This window comes from Leuciscus leuciscus (genome assembly GCF_965113295.1).
Source record: "Leuciscus leuciscus genome assembly, chromosome: 12".
In the NCBI taxonomy this organism is placed as follows: domain Eukaryota; kingdom Metazoa; phylum Chordata; class Actinopteri; order Cypriniformes; family Leuciscidae; genus Leuciscus; species Leuciscus leuciscus.
In genome coordinates this window covers 22,339,843-22,350,541 of record NC_138736.1, presented here as the reverse complement: position 1 = coordinate 22,350,541, position 10,699 = coordinate 22,339,843, and positions in this window count along the sequence as shown.

The following is a 10,699-nucleotide window of genomic DNA, read 5'->3' as shown; positions in this document are numbered from 1 at the left end:
CTTTGTTAATAACAAAGTTATTAACCATTGTTTTATTTTATTCTAACCTCAGATCTCTGGAACTTGAACAGAAGTTCATAAATTGTGATCATGAAATGTATTTAGTAATTTGTGATGAGACAAGAAACATTAAGGCTGTTTTCAGCATGTTAAAGGTGGTATCAGTGATTTCAGGCCCAAAAATATTTTTATCACATTCATCTAATCTTTCCTAACGATCCGCTAGCTGCACGCCCCATAAGCATGCCGTCAAAAAACGCGTCTCTGTAGGCAGCCTAGGCTCTGAGATCTGCACACAAAAACAAATGGTTTAGCCAAACACTCAAAACCAAAACAAATAGTGTTCCAACCAATCACCGACAGGGGGAGGGTGCTGTGAGGTTTTGTGCTCTTGCACGGCTGCCCGCGAAGTCAGAGCTGAAGAAAAAGCTGGCTCAAAACCTCACAACACCCTCCCCCTGTCAGTGTTGGAACACTATTTGTTTTGGTTTTGAGTGTTTGGCTAAACCATTTGTTTTTATGTGCAGATCTCAGAGCCTAGGCTGCCTACAGAGACGCGTTTTTTTGACGGCATGCTTATGGGGCGGGCAGCTAGCGGATCGTTAGGAAAGATTAGATGAATGTGATAAAAATATTTTTGGGCCTGAAATCACTGATACCACCTTTAAGCATATGATTGAGAGTAAATATACATGTGCATTTTGTTAATTAATTTAATAGACATGGTTTCCTGGAAGCCTTTCAGTAAATTCACTTGTCTGAGAACACGATTCTGAAATCACCAGATCTATACAGCAAGTAACAAGGTTCTGAAGTGAAGCGATGCGTTCGTGTAAGAAAAATATCCATATATAAAACTTCATCGACTAAAATAACTAGCTTCGTTCCGGTAGACAGCCGTACGCAATTCGACTTACGCCAAAAGTGTAACCCTTGAAATTGACGCACAACGTAATGACGAACACCCCCGGAGCCATTCCGAGCACTTTTACTACGGTTAGATAGGCTTTGATGGACTTCCAAAAACAATATACTCATTGACTCCCATTATAAGGCTTGGAAGAGCCAGGACATTTTTTAATATAACTCCGATTGTATTCGTCTGAAAGAAGAATGTTATATACACCTAGGATGGCTTCAGGGTGAGTAAATCATGGGCTAATTTTCATTTTTGGATGAACTATCCCTTTAAGCCTACATTACATACAGAGGGGTGGTGGGGGCATCATTGGGGTGGTCCGTGTGACTCCAGCGGTTTAGCCTCGGTTTTGTTGAGCGACACGAGTGCTTTGTGCAAAACAGCACACGTTCACGAGAACATAATGCAAACGTGTTTTGTTGACGCGAGAGCAGACGTCATTGCTTGAATGTGTGTTGGAGATTAATATTTTGTAAATAAAGTGGAAAAAATGTTTGTGCAGGCAAGCACTCATGTTGCTTCATAAGTCTGGTTTGGGGCTGGCTTTGGGCTGCTGGAGTCACATGGGTTATTTTGGTGGTGTCTTTGCTGCCTTTCTGGGGCTTGAGGGGGGTGTCTGTGTGGGCTGTCGATGGGGGGATGGATGGCTCTCATTGGAGGGAACTTCATTAGTGTTCCAGGGGTGAGCGGGTGTCTCACAGGTTTATTGGGGCAATGTGGGGGTGAGTGATTGATGACAGAGTTTTCATTTTTGGGTGAACTGACCCTTAAGGGAACTGCTTAGGAGATGCATCTTTTTCGGCAACACTTGACCTATTATACAAACACCTTTTATTCTATTTATTTAAATAAATAAATCAACCTTGCTATGTGTACTGTGCTGGACTAACTGGAGCTGGTCACAGCACTTGCATATTGTTGTCCTATTGTTGGTTTGATTGCTTCTATATATTGCTCTCCTCATTCGTAAGTCGCTTCGGATAAAAGCTTCTGCTAAGTGATTAAATGTAAGTCAAGTCACCTTTATTTAAATAGTGCTTTTAACAATATAGATTGTTTCAAAGCAGCTTTACAGTGATAATAGGAAATTAAAGTAACAGAGATTGTTTTGGCTTTACAGCAGCTCTAGAATAAAGTTATTGTCCAGCTAAAGTTAGTTTTGATTGATTCATTTCTGTTGCAAAGATCATTAGATATTAACTTAGGGGCCACTTACAAGACACCGTTCTAACAGAAAACCTTTAATGCGCTCCGGTCCGCTCATTCGCACAACAACAGTGCCTCATGGCTCGAGAACGCAAACCTTGAAATAGGTTCCAAGGTGCAAGTGTTGATTTTTTTTTACAACTTTATCATCTCCACATATCTGTGTAAACGCTGACGGCGTGCATATGCATATTACGTGTTCAGTCTGCGCGTTTAAATATATATGTGCACAGGCGTGTAGTCTTTCTTTACAAATTAACCTCAACAAATTACTTGTCTGGCCTTAAAAATTCATAATACTGAATTTTTTGTCGCTTCTGCGTATCTATGTGAACTGGAATCATTTTGACAACGTTTTATCTGTACAGAGGTAAAGGGAAGGGAAGGAGGCCTTCAAAGAGTCTAGTTGACACTAGACGTCGTATCCAGGCGCAGGTCCTTCATCAGGTCTGGATACGGCCTGGATCCGGCGGACTGCGATAAACCCCAGGATAAACAGAGAGACTAAAATTAGTTTAGACGCCATTCTTCTTATGATGTAACGAGTCCATCAGGATTTATGGGAAGTGTTCCCGGTATTCTTGGTTATTACGTGCAGAGGTTTTTGGTCTAATAATTAGAATCTTTCAGAATTTTTCAGAATTAAAAAAAGTAGGAAATTATTAGTCATCCAGTTTTTTATATCGGCTATGCATTCCGTTTTTTGTGAATTTGTAAGTTTCATCAGGGCGTGAAGAAATATAGAGCTGAGTATCATCAGCATAACAGTGAAAACTAATGCCATGCTTCCAAATGATATATCCCAAGGGTAGCATGTACAGAGTGAACAGCAGCGGTCCTAGTACTGAGCCTTGTGGTACTCCATACTGAACTTGTGATCGATAAGACATCTCTTTATTTACTGCAACAAACTGATAACGGTCAGATAAGTATGATTTAAACCATGCTAATGCAATTCCACTAATGCCAACATAATTTTCGAGTCTATTTAAAAGAATGTTGTGGTCAATGGTATCAAATGCAGCTCTAAGATCGAGTAACACTAATAGAGATACAACCACGATCGGATGAAAAGAGCAAATCATTTGTGACTCTAATGAGAGCTGTCTCAGTACTATGGTACGGTCTAAATCCTGACTGAAAATCCTTGCATATACCATTTCTTTCTAAAAAGGAACTTAGTTGTGAGGATAATGCCTTTTCTAGAATCTTTGACAGAAAAGGTAGATTCGAGATCAGCCTCTAATTGACTAATTCTGTAGGATCAAGTTGCGTTTTTTAACAAGCGGTTTAATAATAATAGCCTGCTAAAAAGTTTTTGGTATGTATCCTAATGACAAAGATGAATTAATGATATTAAGAAGAGGATCTATGACCTCTGGAAGTATCTTTCAATAGCTTAGTCGGTATAGGGTCTAACATACATGTTGTCGATTTAGATGATATTACGAGTTTAGAAAATTCTTCCTCTCCTATAGTAATGAATTAATAAAAAAATTCCATAGGGAGACTACAATGCACAGCCTGATGCTATACTGTATTTGACAGTTGCATAGTTATAATTTTATCCCTAATATTACCAATCCTGTAAGTAAAGCAGTCATTACTGCTGTGCTGTTTGGAAACGTCTGTGGTTGAAGCTTTATTTCTCGTTAATTTAGCCACCGTTTCAAATAAAACTCTCTTAAGGGCCCGAGTGTGCTCGTACCATGGCATTGGACTATTTTCCTTAATCTTCTTTAAGCGCAAAGGAGCAACTGTGTCTAAAGTGCTGGAAAAGGGAGAGTCAAAAGTTTCTGTCGCAATATTGAAATCTTCTAAGCTATCTGGGATGCTGAGATGATGAAACTGATCAGGAATATTAATAAAGCAATCTTAAGTGGCAGAAGTGATAGGTCTAACATATTTGTAACACGGAGTCGGCTTTGCAGCCTTGGCTAAATGAAGTATACATGAGACTAGATAAGGATCTGAGATGTCATCGCTCTGCTGCAGAATTTCAACAGCATCAACATTGATTCATGTTGTCTAACTCCAATAGAGTTCAGAATGTCTCTAAATGCCAATCCCAATGCATCTCTTTTTCGTTATGTATATTAAAATCACCAACAATTAGCAGTTTATCTGCAGCCAGTACTAACTCTGATAGAAAATCAGCAAATTCTTCAGATAAAGTCTGTATTGTGCCCTGGTGCCCTGTATACAGTAGCCAGCACAAATGTCAAACGTGATTTATAATTTACAATAGGTAGTGTTACATTAAGCACCAACACTTCAAAATAATTATATTATTAGTAATTCTGAAGATATTACTATAAATTACAGCAACACCTCCCCCTTTGCCTTTCAGACAAGGCTCATGTTTATAACCGTAATCTTGGGGGGTGGACTCAACTCATCTGGTTTTAGCCAGGTTTCTGTCAAACACAGCACATCTAGGTTATGATCTGTAATCATATCATTAACAATAAGTGCTTTTGAAGTAAGGGATTGAATATTCAGCAACCCGAGCTTTATCCTTTATTCATCTGTATTATATCTGTTTTTTATTTGTTGAACATCAATTAAATTTTTACCCTTAAATGGGAGTTTGGGAGTTTTTTGTGTTTCCTAATTCGGGGAACAGACACAGTCTCTATATGATGATATCTTGGCAAAAGAGTCTGTGATGGGATTTATCTGACTTCTGTGACGTGAGACAGCTAGCAGATGGTCGGTTTAGCCAGTCTGTCGCTTCCTGACCTGAGCTCCAATTTGTCATGTTTGAGCTCTAAGACTATGTGCCATATTACTAGCGAGAAGAGCGGCACCATCCCAGGAGGGATGAATACCATCTCTTTTCAACAGATCAGGTCTGCCCCAAAAACTTTTCCAATTGTCTATGAACCGTATATTTTTTTGCGGACACCACTTAGACAGCCATCCATTGAGTGAGGACAGTCTATTTAGTATGGGGGGGGGGATGTATGGCACGGTTCAGGTGAGTAAATGGCACAAAAACAGTTACTGAATGAATGCTGGTGGATAACTTGCATCTCTTTTTGTTGCAGGTTATGAATGGTGATGATGATAGAGGAACTGGGTGAAGCATACACCTCTTGATGAATACGGTGAGTATACAGGTAATCTTGAACCCACAGGTTCCAAGCACGAAGACGAAGGAGATCGTTGGAGAGACAAAGCAAACAGGGGAATTGACATGTGAGATAAATGAGATAACCACCATGGTAAGTAGAGCAGGTAAGGAGTCTGTTTCCATGTTCAAGGCCAGACCATGAGTAACTGAGAGGTTGTGCGCTTCAGCACTGCTGCTGGGTGCTGTGGTGATGAAGAACAGGTGATGGCACTGTGTGGGTGTGACTGGAGAGCCTGGTGTGACCGGGACACATGGCATGAAATAAAAAGAAATTAACTAATCTAAAGAAAACTCAAAATGGAAAATCTAGTCTTGTATGTCTTTATATACCCGCTTTAAAGTTGCCATGAAGTGGAAATTGTGATCGTCTTTTCTTCTTCATTAGTTTTCATGTGACATCACACCAGTTCAGGAACGCTGACCTGGAGTTCAAAACTTTCCTCTGCTGCCCGCCAGTTATTTTTTTACCAGGTTTGTGATGTACTTATACTGAATTAGTTTTTTCTATCATATCACTGTTTAATACACCTTATTTATAAAACACTGTGTACAGGAAAGCAGATGAACTCAGAATATGAACACACGTCACAAAGTTTCACATTCTCCCTGCTGCCAATGAGTTACCACAAAAAAGTCTGAAAGTACAATTTGCATGTTCTTTGGAGTGAAAACTGAGATATGAGTAGTTATGTTAATAGAAGTGTATATAATAGCTCTGCTAGTAAACATGTTTTATTTTAGAAACCAAAATGTGTAAAAAAAAGTTTTGTTGATTTCTTGTGTTCCACGTTTCTGATTTTACAAAGATAGCCTCATTGCATTGTCTATTTATTTTTTTTGCATTCATCAATCCATTCAACTCAGCCATTCAACCCTAACCAAGTTATTGTAAGTGAAATAGTAAGTGAATTACCCAAGTCATAAGTGAAATTACATGTTATGTTTTTATTTACTTTGTATGAGAAATTTCTAAATACATTTATCAATAACTACATAGGCCAACCAACACTATTAGTTAGCTAGATTGAAAAATCACAAACTTAGTGTAAAATACACATAAAGCAGCATACGTACATTTAGTTGGACCTTCTGAAGAGCACAATTCACTTTTTTTAGGGTTAGCCACCTCCTTCTCCAGATTGTATGTAACTGTGAATTTATACAGTAATTACAAACTTTTATTTTTTTTTTAAATATAATGTTTTGTGCTTTTTGAAATGATAATATTTACTTTCACCATCCCTAATTAGGCTCATTTTGAGCAGAGCACGTGCTTTCTGGATATGTAATTATCACACATGTATGCCCTAATTGTTTGGTTGATTTTTATTTTATTTTATTTGTCCAATGGGGTGTACTTTCACCCATATTGTATTGTTAAGACATCCTCAAGTCCTGCTATATACAGTAAACTGTATTAATTTAATTTAACATGATTGTGACTTCATGTAGTGTGAGTGTATGTGTGTGACGTGTATGTGACTACCTTGAAACAGATAACTTTTTTATAAAAATTGATAACAGTGCTTGCACGTCTCGCGTTAAAGGGTTAGTTCACCCTCAAGCCATCCTAAGTGTATATGACTTTCTTCTTTCAGCCAAACACAATCGGAATTATATAAAAAAATTATATCCTGGCTCTTCCAAGCTTTATAATGGTTGTGAATAGAGCCTGAGGTTTTGAAGCTCTAAAAAGCTCATCCATCCATCATAAAAGTAATCCATACGGCTCCAGGGGGTAAATAAAGTGCTTCTGAAGCGAAGCGATGTGTTTTTGTCAGAAAAAAAAAGAAAAAAAATCTTATACTAGTCAGGGGGCCAAAGTCTCAAAAGCTCAATAAAATGGGTTGAACCTGACATGGTCTGCCATACTTTTTATCTGTGTTTTTTCTGTTAACTTTGACCCTAAGAACCAATAATTGGAGGGTCTGCTCTGCCGGAAACATTACGGAGAAAAAATTGTGGCCATTTTAGTGTATGATGGAAGAAAATTTTCTTAATTTTTTGATAGAAAATTTTGGAAAATGAACATTTTCCTCAAATCCTCAGTGGGTTGGGTAAGCTGTCAATAAATTGCATTCCAGATGCACAGAACACATGTGGTGACAACATCCAATGAAAAAATAACTCTTAAAACACATTTCTACATGATTTTGGCTCAATTTAATACAAAAGAATATTTTCCTCTTTACTTCATTGGCAATCAACTATTCCCCCAAGTTATGAAATCAGTCAATATGCCATTCTTTTCACCAAACAGTATACTCATTCCAAAGAAAAGAAATATAAAAATTCAACCAAAATCAATGGATCAACAGGCTCAGAACCTCAACAGAATTTTAGGCTACTCTAAAAATTCCGCAAGACATACTGGATATTTAACATGGTTGTAAATGTCCACATTAATAAACATCATGGCCTAGGCATCTTTTTAATTTAAAAGATTAAATGAATGCCCTGTCAGAAGAGGAATTAGAGAAGGCAACTTCTGTGTGTGCTGATGCAACTGACCAACTGAAAAAGCTGTCATGTTTGATGGCTGAGTTTGATGAAGCACCTACCACAAAGCTATGGCTAATGTACATGGATATATGGTGATGATTCTTAGACGGTTCATCCATGCTGAGCGTGCAGGTCTGTGGGAGGAACACCTGGCTGAAGTGGAAAGGATGTTACCATACCTTGTAGCTGCTGGCCACTACAAGTATGTATCCTGCCTGCCCCACTACTTAGAAGCTATGAAAAGCTTGCCTACACTGGCTCCAAACATCTATAGGGAATTCAAGGATGGGAAGTTCACTGTACGTCAAACAGAAGGACGGTTCAATGGTGTCTGGACAGACATGGCACTTGAAAAAACCTACAACCGTGATGCCAAGACAAAACTCTTCACTGGCATCAGTCAGCAGCCAGCGGCAAATACTTGAAAGCTCTTCTAGTTCTGACAGCTGTGTCAGAGCAGACAAAGGCTATGGCACACCTGGATGCGGATGACACCAAACACCATGAGGACAAGGACAGCCAAGGTGCAAAGGAGGCAGAAGTTGTAAGGAAAATAACACATGTCATCAACAACCAGATGATCAATCTTTTCCTATCCAAACAGGAGCTGATCAACATTTCAGGCCACAAAGCCACATCTGCTGACTTGATCCGCGCTCGTGAAAAAGGACTGGTGGCACTGGCTGCAGAAAGAAGAACAGACAGTTAGAAAGTAGCCCAAATAAAACTTTCAACCTTCGCAGCAAAGCCAAAGAAGTCAATGTCCATGGCATTCAAAGCCAAAAACGTCTATGAGGAAGAGAGTGCAGTTATGCAAAACCTGTACTTTGTTCAGGACTTAGAGGAAGACGGGGAGGTGGAGGTGTTTGGCCATGAATGGACAAGTTGCCCAGCCTCCCTGTTTGAGCCAGATCCGTCCCTTGACCAAAGTTACGCAATGAGTAAAGGAAACAAGGCAGACTACCTGGCTGCAATCAAGACAGCCCTGGGCAGCTCATGGGGGGAAGTGGACAAACTACTGACATCTGACAAGCCTGTTGTAATGGTAGTAGATGCCATGGCGTTCATTCAACGTTACCAACATCTTGGGAGCAGCACCTTCCATGAACAGCAAGGAAAGTACCTGAGGCAGCTCCTTGGAATCCTCCCAGACAAGTGTAACTGCATCCACTTTGTTGGTGATCGACATGATGTCTCCCCTGCTGAAAGTCTGAAAGGTGAGGAACGAGAGAAGAGGATGAGACCTGCCCTAGCAAAATGAAGGACTACAAACCACATGATACTCTCCCTATACCTGAATGGAAAGGCTTCATTCACAATCCACTGAATAAAGCTAATCTGTTGAACTACATGTGGGAAGCATGGGCAGCTCAGAACAAGTCACTTCCTGCAGGACGCACACTTATTCTTGGTGGAATCTTTTGTAATCCTGATCGCACTGTCCTCTTGTCAGCGGATTGTCAGGTTGAGCTTCCAGAACTTTCCTGCGAGAAACATGAGGAGGCAGATACAAGGATGTTTGCTCACATTGCATACTCAGTACAAATTCTGCACAACAAACAGTGAAAAAAAAGTAGTGGTTGCCACTGACACAGATGTGATCATGATGTGCATATGTACTGCATCACACACATGGATGGATGGGCTGCAGGAGCTGTGGGTGAAGATGATGGATATCTTCCTGCCTGTTCATGCCATCACAGAAGCTCTGGTGGGGAAGTATGATGTTGCAGCTTCAGATCTTACATCTTTTATCGCGCTGCTGTATAACCCACCCGGCCAGTATTGTTTGCTGTCTCCTCAGGTGGTGAGGGTGGGGACCTCACAGGGACCTGCACCTAGTTAATTAAGTTATGTTAATATTTTGTCCGTTAAAGTTGTAATAGTTGTCATCTGAGGCAATAAAATAATGAAAGTAATTTTGCTGTATTATATTTCTTGTGTGACACATTTCCATTGGGAGAACAGAGTTATGTTGAAATTAAAAAGATGCCTAGGCCATGATGTGTAATAATGTGGACCTTAACAACCATGTTAAATATCCAGTATGTCTTTCAGAATTTTGAGAGTAGCCTAAAATTCTATTGAGGTTCTGAGCCTGTTGATCGCCAACTAGTTGTGAAATCATCACAGATCCATTGATTTTTGGTTGGATTTTTATACTTTTTTCTGTGGAATGAGTATACTATTTGGTGAAAAGAATGGCATATTGACTGATGTCATAACTTTGGTGAATAGTTGATTGCCAATTAAGTAAAGATGAAAACACTGGAAAAAAGTGAGAAAACACCTAATTCTTTTGCATTAAATTGAAAAAATAACTCTTAAAACACATTTCTACATGATTTTGCATCAGTGGATGTTGTCAGCACATGTGTTCTGTGTATCTGGAATACATTTATTGACAGCCTACCCAACCCACTGAGGATTTGAGGAATTTTTTCCCCCCACATTTTTCTGGTAAAAAAATAAAGGGTGCATACACTAAAATGGCCACAATGTTTTTCCGCGATATTTCCAGCAGAGCAGGCCCTCCAATTATTAGTTGTAAGGGTCAAAGTTAACAGAAAAAACACAAATAAAAAGTAGACCATGTCAGGTTCAACCCATTTTTGAGACTTTGGCTCGCCAACTATACAGTGAACTCTGACCAGACACATGATGTATTGACGAACATGGAAGCGTAGGTTAGAGCAAAACTAAACACAGGTCACGAATTAGAAGTCTAAAGGAGCAGATGGATTAGAAGGAGCATTTTTAAAGAGAAACGTCAGAGGAGCTTAGATGTGTCTGAAATCGCTCCCTATCCACTATATAGTGCACTATTTAGGGTGTCGGCCATTTTGTAGTGGTGTCCAAATTCTGAGTGAACGACATCATTCCCTACATTCGTTCACTACTTTTACCCACAATCCTATCTGAATTCGAGTGTACAT